At 34.5% G+C, this 21,752-nt stretch overlaps 1 protein-coding gene across 3 annotated transcripts in view; it reads right to left on the bottom strand.

Moving 5' to 3' along the window:
• Positions 1–21,752, bottom strand: part of RADX (RPA1 related single stranded DNA binding protein, X-linked) — a 79,623-nt gene that overhangs the window by 24,484 nt on the left and 33,387 nt on the right. The window lies entirely within an intron of this gene.

Below are 21,752 nucleotides of genomic sequence, written 5' to 3' on the forward strand. Positions count from 1 at the left end.
AGTATGTGGAAAAGAACTTTTACAGAACTGAAGGAAGAAATAGTTCTATAATAATAGTGGGTGACTTTGGTACAGCACTTTGAATAATGGATGAATATCTACAGAGAAGGTGAATAAGGAAAGACAGGTACAGACAACACTATAAAACAACTGGAACATATATGGAACACTTTACCCAACAACAATGGAATATACATTCTTATCAAAAAAACACATGAAACATCTCCAGGATAAACCATGTATCAGGACACAAAACATGTCTCAATGAATTTATAAAGATTGAAATTATATAAAATATCTTGTTTATTTTCATTTTTTTTCAGATTTATTGAGGCATAATTGACAAAATTTGTATATATTTACAGTGTGCAATATGATAGTTTGATATAAGTATACCCTGTGAAATGAATACCACAAGCAAGCTAATTAACATTCATTTCTTCACAGTTACCTATTTTGTTGTAACACCTAAAGTCTACTCTTAGCAAATTTAAAGTATTAAATATAGTATTGTAAACTATAGCCATTATGCTGTACATTAGATTCCTTAGAACTTAATCATTTTATAACTTAAAGCTCTTATCTACTGACCAACTTCTCTCCATTTCACACAGCCCTCAGCTCTTGGCAACTTCTGATCTCTCAGGTTTTCTGAGTTCTACTAGTTTAGATTCCACATATAAGTAAGATCATACAATCTTTGTGTTTCTATGTGTGGATTATTTCACTTAGCACAATGTCCTCCAGGTTTATCTGCATTGTCAAATGGCAAAATTTCCTTCTACTTTATGGCTGAATGCTATTCCATTATATATAGATAGATAGATCATATTTATTTTAAAGATTTTACTTATTTATTTGACAGACAGATATCACAAGCAGGCAGAGAGGTAGGCAGAGGCGGGGGGGAAGCAGGCTCCCCACTGAGCAAAGAGCCTGATGCCAGGCTTGATCCTAGGACCCCGAGATCATGACCTGAGCCGAAGGCAGAGGCTTAACCCACTGAGCCACACAGATGCCCCAGAGAGAGATCATATTTTTTATCCATTCATCAGTCAATGGACAAGAAAGTTGTTACCATTATAACCTGCTGTGATAATGCTGTAATGAATATGATAGTACAGATAGAGCTGTGATACTGTTTTTATTCCCATTGGATATATACTAGAATTAAGATTTCTGGAGTGTATGGTAGGTGGGTCTATGTTCAGTTTACTAAAAGACTTGCATACTGTTTTTCAAATAGTCACATCAATGTACAATTTTTTTTAAGTTTCTTTTAAAGATTTTATTTATTTATTTGACAGACAATGATCACAAGTAGGCAGAGAAGCAGGCAGAGGGAGAGAGAGGAGGAAGCAGGCTCCCTACTGAGCAGAGAGCCCAATCCCAGGACCCTGGGATCATGACCTGAGCCGAAGGCAGAGGCTTTAACCCACTGAGACACCCAGGCGCCCCTCAATGTACAATTTACATTCCCACCAAAAGCACACAAGATTTCCTTTCCTCCATACCCTTACCAACACTTACAAAGTATCTTCTATGACCACAATGGAATGAAACTACAATAATTTAAGGAAAACAGAAGAATTACCAAATATGTGGAAATTAAACAATACCCTCGTGTGTGTGTGTGTGTGTGTGTGTACACAGTCTGGGTTGCCCACCATTATGGCTCTAATACCTGACAAGAAAATGGACAGCAGTTGCAGAGAAAACCTGCATTAAATGTGTATTTCTTTAAATAATACACTTAAAGCAACTAATAGGTCAAGAAAAAAATCACAAAGGAAATTAAAACTACCTGGAGATGAGTGAAAACAAAAATACAACATAAAACTTACAGAATGCAGTGAAAATGCTATCAGAGGGAAATTTATAGCTGAAATAGTAGAATTAAAAAAGAAGATCTCAATTCAACTACCTAACATACTTTAAGGAATGAGAAACATAGAAAATTAAAGTCAAAGTTAAGAGAAGGAAATAATGATGCTTAAAGCATATATAAATGAAATGGAGGATAGAAAAATAATAGAATCTGTGAAACCAGAAGTTCATCATTTGAAAGATCAACAGAATTGTTCTTTACCTAGACTAACTTCCTAAAGAAGAGAGAAAACACAAATAATTAACATCAGAAATGAAAATGGGATTTATTACAGAAATAGAAAGTATTAGAATACTATGAACAGTCATATGCTAACAAATTAGATAACCTAGATGAAATAGAGAAATTCCTAGAAATAAATTACCTAAACTTGCTCAAGAAGAAATAGAAAATCTCCAGAGATCTATAACAAGAGATTGAATGGGTATTCAAAAATCTCCCAAACAAGAGAAAACCAACATCAGATGGCTTCAATGGTGAATTCTATCAAACACTTTTTAAAGAATTAATGCCAATCCATCTCAAAAATCTTCCAAAAAACACAAGATGAGAGAATACTTCCTAAGTCATTTTATGAGGGCAGTATTACCCTGATATCAGTATTACCCTGATACCAAGGTCAGATAAAAAAAATCACTAGAACAGAAAATGGCAGACTAACATATCTTAATAATACAGATGCATAAGTACTCAACAAAATCCTAGCAAACCAATTTCAATAACTTCTTAAAAAGATTATACACCGTGACCAAGTATGAACTAGTCAAGAAATATAAGGTAGTTCAACAAAAAAAGATCAGTAAATATAATACATCACATCAATAGAATGAAGGTAGTACCACATAATCATCTTATCTGGTACCAAAAAAGACATCTGAGAGCTTGAGTTGGAAGGCACATGTGGAAGGAGCACATTCCCTAGCTGAACAGACACTGTGTTCCAGAATGGCTTAAATGATCAGAAATAAGAACACTATTAACTAGAAGTTAAAAATTAATAAACCAGGAAGTTTTCTGATAAGTCCTGCCAAGACATACATTCCAGAAAGGAGAAAGAAGATGGCAGCAGAGTAGTAGGACCCTACACATATCGTGTTCCATGAACGCAACTACATAACCATGAAATTATCCTAAATACCCCATAAATAGACGTGAAGACTGACAAAACAAACTCCATAACTAATGGGAGAGAAGAAGCCACACCAAAGATGGAGCAGGAGACATGACTGGCTTTGGTAATGTGCAGAAGGCAGAAATTTAGACAAAATGCTAAGATGGAGGAATCTTGTTCCAAATGATGGAACAAGGTAAGGCCATGGCCAGAGATCTAAGTGAAACAGATATAAATAACATGCTTGTTGGAAATTTTAATGTAACAATCATAAGGATATCCACTGGGCTTGAGAAAAGACTAGAAGACATCAGTGATACCCTTACTACAGAGAAAAAAACAGTTAAAAAAGAATCAGTCTGAGATGAAGAATAGATTAAATGAAATTGAAAATAGGCTTGATGCAATGAGCATTAGGTTGCAAGAAACAAAGGAATGAATTAGTGACCTAGAAGACAAAAGAATGGAAAATAATGAAGCTGAAAAAGAGGGAGAAAGAAGAATAATGCAACAAGAGAACAGGCTTAGGGAACTCAGTGACTCCATCAAACATAATAACATTTGTATTCTAGGAGTTGCAGAAGAAGAGAGAGAAAAGGGGGAAGATAATTTATTTCAAGAATAACTGAGGGCAGAGGACATGAACAGACATTTCTGCAAAGAAGACATCCAGATGGCCAACAGACACATGAAAAAGTGCTCCATATCACTCGGCATCAGGGAAATACAAATCAAAACCACAATGAGATATCACCTCACACCAGTCAGAATGGCTAAAATCAACAAGTCAGGAAATGACAGATGCTGGCGAGGATGCGGAGAAAGGGGAACCCTCCTACACTGTTGGTGGGAATGCAAGCTGGTGCAACCACTCTGGAAAACAGCATGGAGGTTCCTCAAAATGTTGAAAATAGAACTGCCCTATGACCCAGCAATTGCACTATTGGGTATTTACCCTAAAGATACAAACGTAGTGATCCAAAGGGGCATGTGCACCCGAGTTTTTATAGCAGCAATGTCCACAATAGCCAAACTATGGAAAGAACCTAGATGTCCATCAACAGATGAATGGATCAAGAAGATGTGGTATATATACACAATGGAATACTATGCAGCCATCAAAAGAAATGAAATCTTGCCATTTGCGACAACATGGATGGAACTAGAGGGTATCATGCTTAGCGAAATAAGTCAAGCTGAGAAAGACAACTATCATATGATCTCCCTGATATGAGGAAGTGGTGATGCAACATGGGGGCTTAAGTGGGTAGGAGAAGAATCAATGAAACAAGATGGGATTGGGAGGGAGACAAACCATAAGTGACTCTTAATCTCACAAAACAAACTGAGGGTTGCTGGGGGGAGGGGGTTAGGGAGAAGGGGGTGGGATTATGGACATTGGGGAGGGTATGTGCTTTGGTGAGTGCTGTGAAGTGTGTAAACCTGGTGATTCACAGACCTGTACCCCTGGGGATAAAAATATATGTTTATAAAAAATAAAAAATTTATATAAAAAAAAGAATAACTGAAACAACACCTATCAAAATCAATAAAAGCAGGCCAACACTAAGACATATTGTAATTAAGTTGGCAAAATATAGTGAGACAGAAAAAAATCTTAAAAACAGCAAGACAAAAGAAGTCCTTAACTTAAAAGGGAAAACCCACAAGGCTAGCTGGAGATTTCTCAATAGAAACTTGGCAAAACAGAAAGGAGTGGCATAATATATTCAAACTACTGAATAGGAAAAATTTGCAGCCAAGACTACTCTATTCAGCAAGGCTATAATTCAGAATAGGAGAAATAAAGAGTTTCCCATACAAACAAAACTAAAGGAGTTTGTGAGCACTAAACCAGCCCTTCAAGAATATTAAAGGATACTCTGAGTAGAAGGGAAAGACCAAAAGTGACAAAGACAAGAAAGGAATAGAGAAAATCTCCACGAACAATGACAAAACAAGCAATAAAATGACACTAAATACATATCTGTCAATAATTACTTTGAATATAAATGAACTAAATGCTCTAATTAAAAGATACAGCTGTCAGAATATATTAAAAAAAAAAACAAGACCCACCTATATGCTGTCTATAAGAGACTCATTTTAGTCCTAAAAACAGCTGCAAATTGAAAGTGAAGATATGGAGAAATATTTATCATGCAAATGAATATCAAAAGAAAGTCTGAGTAGCAATAAGAATCTTGGAAAATCTAGACTTTAAACCAGACTGCAACATGAAACGAAGAAGGGCAGCATACATAATAAAAGGGACAATACAATGAGAAGATATAACAATTCTAAATATTTATGCACCCAACATGGGAGCACTCAAATATATAAAACAATTAGTAATAAAGGAGATAATTGATAATAATATGATTATAGTAGGGGACTTTAATACCTCACTTATATCAATGGATATATAAACAGAAAATCAACAAGGAAACAGTGGCTTAAAATGACACACTGGAGGGGCGTCTTGGTGGCTCAGTGGGTTAAAGCCTCTGCCTTCGGCTCAGGTCATGATCCCAGGGTCCTGGGATCGAGCCCCACATTGGGCTCTCTGCTCGGCGGGGAGCCTGCCTCCTCCTCTCTCTCTGCCTGCCTCTCTGCCTACTTGTGATCTCTCTCTGTCAAATAAATAAAATTCTTTAAAAAAAATGACACACTGGACTTAACAGATATATTCAGAACATTCCATATTAAAATAGCAGAATATACATTTTGTTCAAATGCACATGGGTCGTTCTCCATAATAGATCACATATTAGGTCATAAATCAAGCCTCATAAAGTAGAAAAAGACTGAAATCATACCATGCATCTTTTCTGACCACAACATTATGAAACAAGAAGTCAAGCACAAGAAAAAATTTGGAAAGACCGCAAATACATGGAGGTTAAATAGCATGCTATTAAACAATAAATGGGTCAATCAGGAAATCAGAAAACAAATTTAAAAATACAGGGAAACAAATGAAAATTAAAACCCAATGGTCCAAATCCTTTAGGACACAGCAAAAGCTGTCCCAAGAGGGAACTTAGAGCAAAACTAGGCCTACCTCAAGAACCAAGAAAAATCTCAAATAAACAACTGAGACTTACACCTAAAGGAGCTAGGAAAAAAACAACAAATTGAGCCTAAAGCCAGAGAAGGAAGGATATATAACCTTTATTATATAAAGGTTAGAGCAGAAATAAATGATACAGAATCTAAAAACAACAACAACAAATAAACAAACAAACAAAACAAAACTAAGAGAACAGATCAGCGAAACCAGGAGTTGGTTTATTGAAAAAGTAATAAACCTCTAGCCATACTTATCAAAAAGAAAAGAGAAAGGACCCAAATAAAATAATAAAAAACAGAGAAGAAATGAGAACCAATTCCACAGAAATAAAAACAATTATAAGAGAATATTATGAAAAACTACACGCTATGAAAGAATTTGAAGATGACACAAAGAAATGGGAAGATATTATATACTCATGGATTGGAGGAACAAATATTGTTAAAATGTCTGTACTATCCAAAGCAATTGAGAGATTTAATGCAATCTGTATCAAAATACCAACAGCATTTTTCACAGAAATAGAATAAACAATCCCAAAATTTGTGTGGAATCACAAAAGACTTTGGATAGCCAAAGAAACATTGAAAAAGAAAAAAAAGCTGGAGGCACACAATTCCAGACCTCAAGTTATATTACAAAGCTGTAGTGATCAAAATAGTATGGTATGAGCACAAAAATAGAAACATAGATTGATGGAACAAAATAGAAAACCCAGACAGGAACCCATAACTACATGGTCATTTAATCTTTGACAAAACAGGAAAGACTATCCAATGGAAAAAGACAGTTTCTTCAACAAATAGTGTTGGGGAAACTGGACAAGGAACATGCAAAAGAATGAAACTGGACTACTTTCTTATACCATAACAAAAATAAACTAAAAATGGATTAAAGATATAAATATGAGATCTGTAACTATAAAAATCCTAGAGGAGAACACAGGCAGCAGCCTCTTTGACCCCAGCTGTAGCAACTTCTTACAAGACATTTTGCTGGAAGTAAGGGAAACAAGGGACTATGTCAAAATTAAAAGCTTCTGCACAATGAAGGAAAGAACCAACAAAACTAAAAGGCAACCTATGGAATGGAATAAGATATTTGCAAATAACATGTCTGATAAATGCTTAGTATCCAAAATATATAAAGAACTTATACAACTCAACAACTAGAAAATGAATAACCCAATTAAAAATTGGCAAAAGACATGAATAGACATGTTTCCAAAGAAGACATAGAGCTGGCCAACAGACATGAAAAGATGCTCAGCATCACTCATCATTGGGAAATTTGATATTAAAACTATAATGTGGTATCACTTCATACCTATTGGAATGACTAAAATCAATTACAGAAGAAACAACAGATCTTGGTGAGGATGTAGAGAAAGGGGAACCCTGTTATGTTGTTGGTGGGAATGCAAACTGATACAGCCCCTGTGGAAAATAGTGTGGAGTTTTCTCAAAGTGTTAAAAATAGAACTATCCTACAACCCAACAATTGCACTACTAGGTATTTAGTCAAAGAATACAAAAATACTAATTGAAAGGGATATATGTACCCTGATGTTTATAGCGACATTATTTATAATATCCAAATTATGGGGCAGCCCAAGTTCCCATCCACTGATGAAGGCATAAGGAAGATGTGGTGTGTGCATGTGCATGCATGTGCCCATGCTCACACACACAATGGAATATTACTCAGCCAAAAAAAGAATGAAATCTTGCCATTTGCAATGACATGGATGGAGCTAGAGTGTATTATCCTAAGCAAAATTAGTCAGAGAAAATATAAATACCATATGATTTCATTCATATGTGGAATTTAAGAAACCAAACAAATGATTAAATGGGAGAAAAGCAAGTGAGAGGCAAACCATGAAAGAGACTCTTAAGTATAGAGAACAAACTGATGGCTATTGGAGGGGAGGTGAGGGGTGGGGATGGGGGAAATAAGACAGGGGTTAAAAATTGCTCATGTTGTAATGAGCACCATGTGTTGTATGGAAGTGCTCAATCACTGTTCTCTACAACTGAAACTATTATTACATTGTATGTTAACTTACTGGAACTTAGGTAAAAACTTTATTAAGATTTTTTTAATTTATTTGACAGACAGAGATCACAAGTAGGCAGAGAGGCAGGCAGAGAGAGAGGAGGAAGCAGGCTATCCACTGAGCAGTGAGCTGGATGCGGGACTCGATCCCAGGATCCTGGGATCATGATCTGAGCCGAAGGCAGAGGCTTTAACCCACTGAGCCACCCAGGTGCCCCAAGTAGAAACTTTAAAAAAGGGCATCTGACAAAATCTAACACCTGTTCATCATTTAAAAAAAACTCAGAAAACTAGCAGTAGATGGGAATTTCCTCAGTATGAAAACAGGCTTTTATAAAAACTGCACAGCTAAAATAATACTCAATGATAAAGTACTGAAAGCTTTCCTCCTAAGTACAGAAAAAAGATAGGGATGTCCACTTTCACCACTGCTATTCATCATTGTAGTGGAAGTTCTATTCAAATAAATTAGATAAGGAAAAGAAATAAAATGAATCCATATTAAAAAGGAAGAAATAAAAGGACCTCTGTATGCATATGACATAATCCCATGTATACAAAATCTGCAAGAATCTGCAGGAAAGCAACTAGAGCTAATAAACCAGATCACAATATTTGTAGACTACAAGATCAACACACACAAGTTAGATGAGTTTCTATGAACCAACAATAACTAATCTGAATAAGAAATTAAGAAAGCAATTCCAATATAATAGTAACTAAAAGAATAAAATACCTAGGAATAAATTTGAGCAAGAAGTTAAAAGACGTGTGTACTAAAGACTACAAAACATCAATGAAATAAAATTAAGAATACCTAAACAAAAAAAAGACATCAATATTCATGGACTGGAAACCTTAATATTATTACTTGATCAATATTATCTAAAGTGGTCTACATATTCAATTCAATCCCTATCAAAATTTCAAGGGCGTATTTTGCAGAAATGGTAAAAACTGATCCATAAATTCATATGAAATTATAAGGAGTCCTGAATGCTAAAACAATCTTGAATTAAAATAACAAAGTTGAAGGACTCAGATATCCCAATTTCAAAACTTAGTACAAAGCTACAGTAATCAAAATAATGTGATCCTGGCTGGCATAGGGCCAGACATACAGATCAATAGAATAGAACTGAGAGTCTAGAAAGAAACACATACAATCTATGGTCATTTGATTTTCAAAAAGTGTATCAAGACAATTCAATGCGGGAAAGAGTTGCCTTTTCTTTCTTTTCTTTTTTTTTTTTTTAAGAGTTGCCTTTTCTATAAGTGGGATGGTGACAACTGAATTTCCACATACCAAGCTGGACCCCTATTCCATAGCGTATAGAAAATTAACTCAAAACAAAATATTTAGGTTATATTCCTACGTTTAGGACAAAAACCTAAATATATGAGCTAAAACTATAAAACACATCGAAGTAAACAGGAATAAATCTTCATGATCTTGGATTTGACAATGGAATATTAGATGAAACACTAAAATCATGAGATTGAAAGAAATATTTAATAAAGTATGTAAAAAAAGAATTGATAAATTATACTTTATTAAAATAAGCAAAAGTAAATGAACAAGTGTTGGGCACAGCAAAGATGGCGCTGGCCTGCCTTCTCTTCCGGCTAGAAAAGGCGCCACCGTGGCAGTATTGGTGCCAACGTGGCGGTTTCGGTTCCGCATATCTCTGACTACGTAACCAAACCCCATAGGCTCTCTCCCCGCTGACCTCATTTCCCATCCCCTACCCAATATAAGCTGCAACCCCGCTCAATAAAGTGAGATCCTGCTTCGACAGATCCCCCGAGTCTGGTGTGGTTCGTTAATGCGCCTGGACTTGCGACACTCGCCATCCCGCTCAGCCCCGGGAAGGGGCCTCTGGCTGGTCCGGTCGCCTCCACCCCTCCGAGGGAACCCCAACAAACAAGGATGTATTTTACCTTGTTGATGAGTTGGGACTTTATTTTACAGATGGTAGGATGTTTGTGAAATGTTTTAAGCAAGAAATATGAACTGGTTTTTAGTGTTTTGAAAAGACTGCTTTGGTGCCAGTGTAGAGAATGAATTTAAATGCCTCTTCTTATTACCGAAGTCTAGGAATTTTTATTCTGTCACTATTTTATTGTTTAATTGTCATAAGTAAACATTGATATGTGCAAAAAAACTCATTTGTGCATCACAGGACATTATCAGGGAAGTGAAAATAAAACATATAAAATAGAAGAAAACATTTGCAAATCATGTATCTGAGAAGGATTTAATATGCAGAATAAAAAAACCCACATCCAACAACAAAAAGGCAAACAACTCAATTAAAAAACTAGCACAGGAAGCCAATGTACATCTCTTCAATGAAGACATAAAAATGCCTAAAAAGCCCTTGAAAAGATGCTCAACATTATTAGATATCATTGAAATACAAATCAAAATCACAATGATATTTCACTTCTCACTAACGAGAATGGCTATAATAAAAAAGAAAAAAAAAATAGAGAGAGAGAGAGAAAGAGAGAGAGAAAGAAAGAAAATAAATTCTGGATTTAGAGAAATGAGAGCCCTCATACATTCTTAATGGGAATGTAAAATGCTGCAGCTGCTATGGAAAATAGTTTGGCAGCTCCTCAAAATTTACCAAGTAATTATCATAGGACCCAGCAGTTTTACTTCTAGGTATATACTCAGAAGAATTGGAAACAGGGACCCAAACAAATACCTGTTCATTGTTCATAGCAGCATTATTCACAATAGTTAAAAAGTGGAAACAACTCCAGTGTCCATCAACAAATAAATGGATTAACAAAATGTGGCATGTATATGTTTGTGTGTGTGTAAATATTATTCAGCCATAAAAAGGAATGAAGTGCTGATACACACTAAAACATGCATGAACCTTGAAAACATGCTAAATGAAATAAGTAGACACAACAAATTTTGTAGATGTGGCACATATATACAATGAAATATTACTCAGCCATCAGAAAGAATGAAATATTGCCATTTGCAACATGGATGGAGCTAGAGTATAGTATATAATGCTAAATAAAATAAGTTAGTCAGAGAAAGAAAAATACCTTATGATCTCACTCATATGTGGAATTTAAGAAACAAAACAGATGAACATATTGGAGGGGGAAAAAGCAGGGAGGGAAACAAACCATAAGAGACTCTTAATGATCGAGAACAAACTGAGGGTTGATGGAGGGAAGTGGGTAGGGAATGGGCTAGATGGGTGATGGCTATTAAAGAGGGCATTTGTTGTGATGAGCAATGGGTGTTGTATGTAAGTGATGAATCGATGAATTCTACACCTGAAACCAATATTGCACTGTATGTTAACTAAAATGTAATAAAATTTTTAAAAAAAGGATCTGTAAGAGATTTATTAGTCACTTGCAATAGGAGGACTTAATTTGGATCCTAATTCAAATAAATGAAAAAAAGTTTTTAATGACATTTATGAGCCCACTGGAAATTAGAATGGTAGATGGATATTTGATATTAAGAAATTCTGTCAATTTCTTAAGGTATGATAATGATATTGTGGTCATATTAAAATAGTCCTTATCTTTTAAAGATATGCACTGAAATTTGTACAGATGAAGTGATATACTATGTGTTCAAGTAACATGGGATGAATGGGTGAAAGTACAGATAAAGCAAGATTGGTGAAGAGTTGATAACTATTAGGAACTGGGTGGTGGATAACATGTGTGTATTATCTATGTGGTTTTTTTAATGTAAGAATTTCCTTCATACTGTATTATGCCCATCAAATTATTATGAAAAATTTCATATTTACAACAAAATTGCAATAATTTTACAAGAACACTATGTATCCATTATTTAGTTTCTCCCATTTTAATGTACTGACTATGTCTATCTCTATCCATCCATTAATCCACCTTATTTATATTCTTTTCAAATAAATTGCAGGCTTCTGTTTCTTTTCTGGTAAGTGTTTCAGCATATCTATCATTACCTAATTTAATATTTTTAAAATATTTTCATATAAATTTACAACAAAATGCACAAATCTTAATTATGTGAATTTGACAAATATATATACACTCAGGTAACCAAAACCTCTCTCAGGATATGGGGGTTTCCATTACCCAATATTTTCTTTGTGCCCCTTCCCAGTCAATCTCCATATATCACTTCAACCTCTGTACTAAGGCAACTACTGTTCTGATCTACCAAAGATTAGTTTTTCTTGTTCGGGATCTTAATATAAATGAATTCATACAGTATGTACTCTTTTGTGTAATGTTTCTTTAACCTTCATAATATTTTAGAGTTTCATCTACCCTGTTACATGTGTCAATAGTTGGTTCCGTTTTATTGGGGAACAGTATTCTACTGCATGAATATACCACAATGTGTTTATTCGTTCTCCTATTGATGAAGAACTGGGCTATTTCCAGTTTGGGCTATTGTAAGTAAATATACTATTAATATTTTTAATACGCATTTTGTGAATATAGGGTTTTTATGTCTCTTGGAGTGAAATTTCTGGGTCCAAAGATAGGTATATATTTTGCTTTATAACTGCCAGCCACAACTTTGTACAATATGGTTGTATCATTTTACATTCACACTGTTGGTGTATAAGACTTCTTGTTGCTCCACATCCTCACAAACATTTGCTGTCAGCAGATTTTGAATGTTAGCCATTCTGGTGGGCATGTAGTAGTATCTTACTGTGGTACTAATTTGAATTTTCCTGATGACTAATATTGTTGAATACGTTTTCATATCCTTTCTGGCTATTCATAAATCTGTTTTGTAAATCATCTGCTAAAATCTTTTGTTCTTGTTTAAATGTGTTAGTTTGCATTTTTAATTATGCATATTAACACTTCATTATGTTTTGCACACCAGTCTTCTGTCAGGTATATATTCTGACAATATTTACTCTCTACCCTCAGCTAGTCTATAAATTTTCTTTTTTTCCGTTTCTATTTTTTAATATTTTAGTTTATATTTAAATAAAATTTATATATATTTAACATTTATAACATAATGATTTGATATACATATACACAATAATACAAGTGATTACTATATAATTAATGTGTCATCTCCTCACATACATGATAGGTACCTGAAATCTACTCTTAGTATATTTCTAGTATTCAATATAGTATTAATGGCAGTTATTATGCTATACATGAGATCTTTAGACTTACTCATCCTCCATAAATACAACATTATACTCTTTGACGGACATCTCCCCATTTCCCCCACGTCCCTGTCCCTGGTAAACACCATTCTTCTCTCTGCCTGTATGAGTCTGACATTTTTAAGTTCTGTATATAAGTGAGATCATGTAGTATTTCTCTTAACCATGTGTTTCTGAAGCTTTGACATCTGGGGCTTTGCTGACCCTGGACAGATTGCCCTTCCCAGGGCTAGCTAATTTTTAGAGACAGTAGACAACTTGCCTTGGAGCCTCACCTTTCATATGCAAACCAACCAACCCAGAGCCCACACCCCAACCACCTTTGTAAAAGGGCTCTCATATTTTAAGCCACTAATCCCCTAACCTAATCACCCCGGGACAGGGACCAGACAACTAGGGTCAGTCTTTACACCCCAGAGCCTGCTGAAATTATTGAAACTAGTCAATCCTAAATCTGCTCATCTGCCTTGCTTGCTTGTTCTCACAGAAGCCACAATAAAGGCTCATGCCCTTGTTTTCCTGTCACTCTGCCTCCTGACTGACCCTGGCGCTTCCCATGGCATTGTGTGCTCCCTTCTCTTGAGATCTGTGAATATAACGACTATTTTTTCAATGGCAGTTGCCTTCTTATCTGATGGACTTGCCATACCTATATAAAACTAAAACCTATATTTTAAAATGAGGGTTCATTGTGCTATTCTGTTCACTTCTGTATATATGTGAAATTTTTAATAAGAATCTTTTAGTTAATGACATTGCTGCTATGAGCTGAATTGTATTATACCAACATTTATATTTTGAATCTTTAACCCCCAGTCCCTTACATTGTGACTGTATAAAGAAAATAGGGACTTTAAAGAGGTGATTAATTTAAAATGGAGCTGATAGTGTGGGCCCTACTAATCTGAATGATATTCTTAGGAGAAAATTCGGATAAACAGTGACACCAGGGATGTGTACACACAGAGAGACAAACAGATCAGTACACAGCACAAAAAATGGCCAACTAAAAGCTATCGTGTGAGGCCTCAGGAGAAGGCCTGCCACCTTGGTCTTGGACTTGCAACCTTCCGAACTGTGAAAAATAAATTTCTTTTGTTTAAGCTACCCACTTTGTGGCATTTTATGGCAGCCCTGGCAAACTAATACAACTGCCTACCCCAACTAGAATACCAAGTCCATTAAATTAAGATAAGGAGTAGGTAAATGAGGCATCCTTGACTCTACTCATTTCCAGTTTTAATTAATACCTAGATATGATTGATTGTATTTTCAATTTTTTTCTCATCACTTCCTCTTCTCTTTTTCATTACCACTGTTCCATTCCTGGTATTTATCATCATTCATTAGTGTCTTTGACCCTAGAGTTGTTTCCCTTAAACCTGTCACCCTGATGGCTATCAGAGTAAGCTATTAAAATGTAAATTAAATTATGCCACACCACCACTTAATATCTTCCAAAGTCTCTCCCTTAATGTCTAGAGAATAAAGTCCAACTTTCTTCATATGGCATACCAGGTCCTCCATTAACGTCGATCTTTAACATTTCTTCAGTCATTAGACTACTTCCTGCCTTACACTTTATACACCTCAACAGATAGTGGTTCCTTGAGATTTCCATGAAATGTCTTATCTTTTGTGCCTGTGCTACCTACCTGTGTTGTAGGCTTATATACGCTTAGCTAATTTGACAAAACTCTATTCATCTTTTAAGAATTAGTTCAGGTATTATCTGTACACTGTAGTGCTTTAAACTTACCTTTTACTTTCTCTAGACAGAAGAATTGGAAAAATACATAGAATACCATAGTAACTACCAGTACATCCAATACCTAGAAATACACATTTTCAGACTTATATTTTACCATCTTTGCTTCAAATATTTTAATGTTTTAAACTTTGTTATTGTGGAAGTTTTAAAATATTGAAACTAGATAGGAGAGTACAATGAATCCCCTTGTATCTATCATCCAGTTTTAACATTTATCACCACATGACAAACATTCTTTCATATATATACTATGCTACTCCCATCTCTAGTGCTCTATTTTAAAGTCAGTCTTTGAGATATCATTCCACCTATAGATAATTCAATGTGTATCTTTAAAAGATAAGGACTTTTAAAAAAGATTTATTTTATTTATTTATTTGAAAGAGACAGAGAGGGAATATAAGCAGGGGAAGATGGAGAGGGAGAAGCAAGCTCCCCGTTGAGCAGGGAGCCTGACGCGGGTTCAATCCCAGGACCCTGGGATCATGACCTGAACCGAAGGCAGACCCTTAATGACTCAGCCACCCAGGCACCCCAAAAGGACTCTTTAAAACAAGAAAATAAACATGATATAACACATTAATAATAATTTAAGAATATTATCAAATATTACCAAAATATTATCAAATATTTTGTTCAAATTTTTCCCATTGTCTCATAAGTTATTTGCATTGGTTTGGTTTCATATAAAATATGAATAAAATAATGAAATAAATAGAACATTGGAGATGAGGTTTAAATCTCGCTTTTTTAAATATTCCTGTTCATATTCTCTTCCTTCCTTGCTTAGAGACAATCACTATAATTAATTAGCTATGTATCTTTCCATTCCAGAGTAGATTCCTATATATGTCGCTATGAACAATAAATAGTTTGGCTTTGGATAATTTTAGAAATGTGTACAAATTAAAATGTAATACTCTCTTGTATTGTTTTATAAATTGTCATTTTAAGTTTTATATTCTTTCTTTTCTATAACTCTTTTTTTTTTTTTTTTTTTTTAAATTTTATTTATTTATTTGACAGAGAGAAATCACAAGTAGATGGAGAGGCAGGCAGAGAGAGAGAGAAGCAGGCTCCCTGCTGAGCAGAGAGCCCGATGCGGGACTCGATCCCAGGACCCTGAGATCATGACCTGAGCTGAAAGCAGCGGCTTAACCCACTGAGCCACCCAGGCGCCCCATTTTTCTATAACTCTTTGTAGCTTTCTTTTTTATTCTTGGTCAGTATTGCTAGAGGTTTCTCTATTGTTTTAAATCTTTTCTTAAAAAAGACTTTATAATTCATTTGGCAGACAGAACTAGATAGCACAAGTGGAGAGAACGGCAGAGGGAGAGGGAGAAGCAGGTTCCCCACTGAGCAGGGAGCCTGATACTGCTACATACCAGGCCCCTGGGATCAAGACCTGAGCTGAAGGCAGATGCTTAATCATCTGAGCCACCCAGATGTCCATATTGTATAAATCTTTTAAAAGAACCAACTTTTTTCTGCTATTCTCTTTTTTGTTTTATATTTCACTAATTTGTTTTTAATTTTTTTCATATTTTGTTGGATCTAAAATGCTGTAGGGGCGTCAGGCTGGCTCAGTTAGAAGAGCATGCAACTTGATCTTGGGGTTGTGAGTTTGAGCCCCATGTTTGGTGTGGAGATTTCATAAAAATAAAATCTTTAAAAATAAAATGAAATGCTATAAATTGTAAAACAACATTATTTCATGTGCTACTAAGAAAAAAAAGTACTTTGCCAATGAAATCATGATGTATAATTCATTTTGGAAGGTGCATCCCAATTTCAGAGATGTTAAACTATGCAAAAATGGATATCTAGGAATTGATGACATACAGAATTTCCTACCACCTATTTCAGTTTGCTTTTCTTCATTAGATTCTTTTAAACTTACTGAGACTTGTTTTACGACCACAATATCGTTCATCTTGGTAAATGTTCTATGTGTATGTGGAAATAATATGTATTATGCCATTGTTAGGTAGAGTGTTTTGTATTTATTAATTAGCTCAAGTTGGTTGATAGTGTTAATGTATTCTATATTCTTACTGATTTACTGCCTAGTTTTTCTATCAATTGCTGAGAAAGGGATGCTGAAGTCCTCAAACATAATTGTGAATCTGTCTCTCTTCTGAATTTGTTTTCACATAGTTTGAAGCTTCATTGTGAGGTGTCTACACATATAGGATTGGCATGTTTTCTTGGACAGCTGTAAATAATGTAATATTCTTCTTTTCTCCCTGTTATGAAATCTACTTTGATGATATAAATATAGCCATTTAAGCTTTCTTTAACATGTCATATATTTTTCCATCTTTTCATATTGTATCTTTAAATTTAAAGTGGGTCTCTTTTTTAAAAGATTTTATTTATTTATTTGACAGAGAGAGATCACAAGTAGGCAGAGAGGCAGGCAGAGAGAGAGGGGGAAGCAGGCTTTCTGCTCAGCAGAAAGCCCAATGTGGGGCTCGATCCCAGGACCCTGAGATCATGACCTGACCTGAAGGCAGAAGCTTAACTCACTGAGCCACCCAGGTGCCCCTCTTTTTTTTTAAGCTTTTATTTATTATTTGAGAGAGAGCACAAGCCTAGGGGGAGCCTCCTGCTGAGCAGGGAGCCCAATATTGGGCTCCATCCCAGGACCCTAGGATAATGACCTGAGCCAAAGGCAGATGGTTAACTGACTGAGCCACCCAGGTGCTCTTAAAGTGGGTCTTTTTCAGATAGTATATAGCTGGGTCTTACTTTTTTATCCAATATGATAATCTCTGCTTTTTTATTGGGGTGTTCATACTATTTAATGTAATTAACAAATGATGGGGCTTCAGTTTGTCATTTTGCTATTTTTTTCTATTTGACACATTTTCTCTTATGCCCCCTTTTCTCTTGTCCTGCCTTCTCTTGGATTGACTAAAAAAATAATTCAATTTAGCTTTACCATTGACTTACTAGCTATGGTTTTTTTTTAGGGGTTGCTATAAGATTTATAATATACAACTTTGATTTATTACATCCAAGTGATGTTATGCCACTTTGTGCATATAGTGTAAGAACTTCATAATGGTTAATCTCCATATCCTCTCCTGCCTTTGTGCTTGTCATACTTTTCTCTTCCATATAAACTACAAAGCTTATATTTTTATTATTTTTCATCTAAAAGGGATTAAAATTGAGAAAATTTATTTATTGTACTTGTACCTTTACTATTTCTGGTACTTTCCCTTATTTAGATCTAAATTTCCACCTGTATTATTATTTTTCTGCCTGAAGAACTTCCTTTATTATTTTTCATTGTGCAGGTCTGGTCGAGAATTCTCTCAGCTTCTGTTTTGATCTTTATTTTGTCTATTTTTAAAAGATACATTCACTGTGCATAGAACTGTAGGTTTACAAGTCTCTTCTTTTTATTGTCTTTTGGATAATATACTTTCTGAAGAGAAATCTATTGTTGTATTTGTCTTTGTTCCTCTGTGTATAATGTGTCTTTTCTCTTTTCCCTTTGGCTTCTTTTAAGATTGTTTTTTTTTATCACTGGTTTTCATCAATATATCTGTGCTTGCCTATTAAATAACTTTTTGTCTTCTTGTTCTTTTACTTTAAGAGAGGAGTGTGCTATCATAGATCCTTTTAAATCTACTGGGTTGGGACGTCTGGGTGGCTCAGTCCCTTAAGCCTCTGCCTTTGGTTTGGGTCATGATCCCAGGGTCGTGGGATGAAGTCTGCCTTCTCCCTCTCCCTCTGCCTGCTTCCCCTGCTTGTGTAAACACACACACACACAGACACACACTCTCTCTCTCTCTCTGACAAGTAAATACAATCTTGAAATAAAAAAATAAATCTACTGGGCTATTTACATTTTGAGGTTATATTTTTAGATGTATACATTCACTTTTTTCATTCTATACTGTTTTCTTTATCTTTACTTACAGTTTCTGCTTCATATTTTATCTCATATTAATACTGCTATACCACATTTCCTTAGGAGAAGTCAGGTATATATTTTGCCATTCCTTTGTTTTCAACCTTTGTATATAAATTTCCTTAAGTGTCTCTTATCATAGCATATAACTAGATTAATTTTTAAAACTGATACCTGAAAGTTTAACATGTTTACATTTATTGAAATTATTGTTGTATTTGGAATTATTTCAGTTATGTTGTTTTGTGTTTTTTTCTTAATCATGCTTTTTCTTTTCTTTTTCCTTCCTTTCCACCTTCCATTGTCCTGATTAAATTTTCACAATTCCATTATTCTGTGCTGCTGCTTTGAAAATTATACAGAAGGTATAATACCTACTCTTTTAGCATGTCCTTAAAATTTTAAGTGTCATGTTTGAATTTACAAAGCCTAGAGTTCATCAATCACTACTTTTCTCCATAAAGATATAGTAACTTAGGAATGCTTTAATTCTCATCTTCCTACCCATCTTATTTTAAATAGCATTTTACTTTATTTCAAATCCCATGAAATTATTTACCATTGTTATTAATTTTTACTGCCTGTTTTTATTTATATTTACCAATATTTTACCAACTTCATTGCTCACCACTTCTTTCTGCATTTTAATACATCTTTTTGGTTTCATTTTACTTCTTTCAAAATTCTTTAGTAACTCACTTGAGACAATATGAATAATAAATTTCACTGTCTCTGAATATCTAAAATATGTTTATTTAACCCTCAAAATTCATTTAAACATAGAATTCTAGGTTGGAAAATATTTTCTTTCAACATTTTGCCAAGATATTATTCCATTATTTAAGGCATCTATTGTTGCTGACAAGAAATTTTCCAGTCTAATTATATTTCTTTTGTAGATAAATAGGCATTTTCTTTCTGGCAGTTTTTAAGATATTTACTATCTGTGATGCTGTGTAGGTTCACTATGATAGGTCTGCTTATAGATTTATTTAATTTTCATGCTTAGGATTCTCTGTGATCCTTCAACCTAATGATGCATATATACCCTTAATTTTGAAAATACACCTCTTCAAATATTGCTTCTTCTTCATTATCTCTAGTTTGTCCTCCTGGAACTTTCACTAGATATAAATTGAACCTTCTCACCTATCCACCATGTCTCCCAAATTCTTTTTTGCCTTTCCAATCTCTTTACCTATCTTTGGTGTGATTTCTTCTGTATCTATCTTCCAAATATACTAATTCTCTCTTCATTTGCATTTGCTTCCTCTTCAAAGCATGTATTTAATATATTAAATCGACATATTTGATTTAATAAATTATATATTAAATTACTATATTTAATTTAATAAATACACACAATTTATATATTATAAATATAAAATATTTTAAATAATTTTATATTAAATATAAATTAAATTTACATATTTAATTTAATAAATATATATTAAATCAAATTTAAATTTAATGTACATTTAATATATATTTATATATTTAACTCACAGTTTATATTCATTTCTTTAACTTTTTAAACATGTCTTTATTTTAAAGGCTCTTAGTATTTCTAGTTCTTAGGCTATAAATTTTCCCACATATTACATCGGATCACATTGCCTCAAACAAGTTCATTTTCTTGGGAAGTCTGTCATTTTTTTTTTAAAAGATTTTTTATTTATTTATTTGACAGAGAGAAATCACAAGTAGATGGAGAGGCAGGCAGAGAGAGAGAGAGGGAAGCAGGCTCTCTGCTCAGCAGAGAGCCTGATGCGGGACTCGATCCCAGGACTCTGAGATCATGACCTGAGCCGAAGGCAGCAGCTTAACCCACTGAGCCACCCAGGCACCCAGTCATTTTTTTAACCATGAATTTATCTTCTGTAGCTATTTTCTATGGGGCACCCTAGGTTGTAAGATTCCTCCCTTTGAGGCAGTTTCATACTTACCTTTGTTAAGACTTTAAGGGTTTCACTGATTTCAGATCAGATGTTCCTGTTAACTCCTTAGCTCAGTGTCATCACCATTACAGTCAATTGAACTGTGACCACACCTCCATGTTGCACAGGTCTGGGATTTCAATATCTCTCAAGTGGGACTTTTTCCCAACCATTGCCCAGAGGATACAGGAAGCTCCTTGACACTTTTCCACACTGATGGGCCTACTCTCTCTGGTCCTTCATAACCTTCCAATTCTATATATCAATCCTACTTTGCACAAAGGACTTTCAGCCCACAATCATTTAGGTCTGTATCTAGTTCTGAAATGCCTGAGAGCAGTTTTAGTTTTAGTCCTACTCACAGCTAAATTTAAATTCTTTTGTTTTTAGCACTTTAGGATTTTTTATTATTGTTCTGAGGTTGGTCATATATTTGTGTTATAATGATTTTCCCCCTTATTTTCTATGCTTTAGTTTTTTTGGGGGGGATACAGACTTTAGATTCTTCTGTGGGTTCTTGATCTCCCAGACTGACAAGAGGTCAACCTCAAAATAAGAATAACTCCAAAAGCAAGAAAGACAAAGTGTTAAAAAGTCTAGTCCAAAGAGTTGAGCCTTATAAGATCAGATTTAAACCAATCACTCTCAGGAACTAAATTGTCCTGTGAAATTTCTTCAGAAATGAGCCCAACATTCAGACCAGTCAAACTAATAGCAAATAAAGAAACTACAACTATTTTTTAAGCTTTACCTATATACTTTTTTCAAATAAAATTTAAACTTCCTACTTTATTCTTCTGGTAATT

Source organism: Mustela putorius, unplaced genomic scaffold (genome assembly GCF_011764305.1).
Source record: "Mustela putorius furo isolate JIRA1106 unplaced genomic scaffold, ASM1176430v1.1 tig00003901_pilon_pilon_pilon, whole genome shotgun sequence".
In the NCBI taxonomy this organism is placed as follows: Eukaryota; Metazoa; Chordata; class Mammalia; order Carnivora; family Mustelidae; genus Mustela; species Mustela putorius.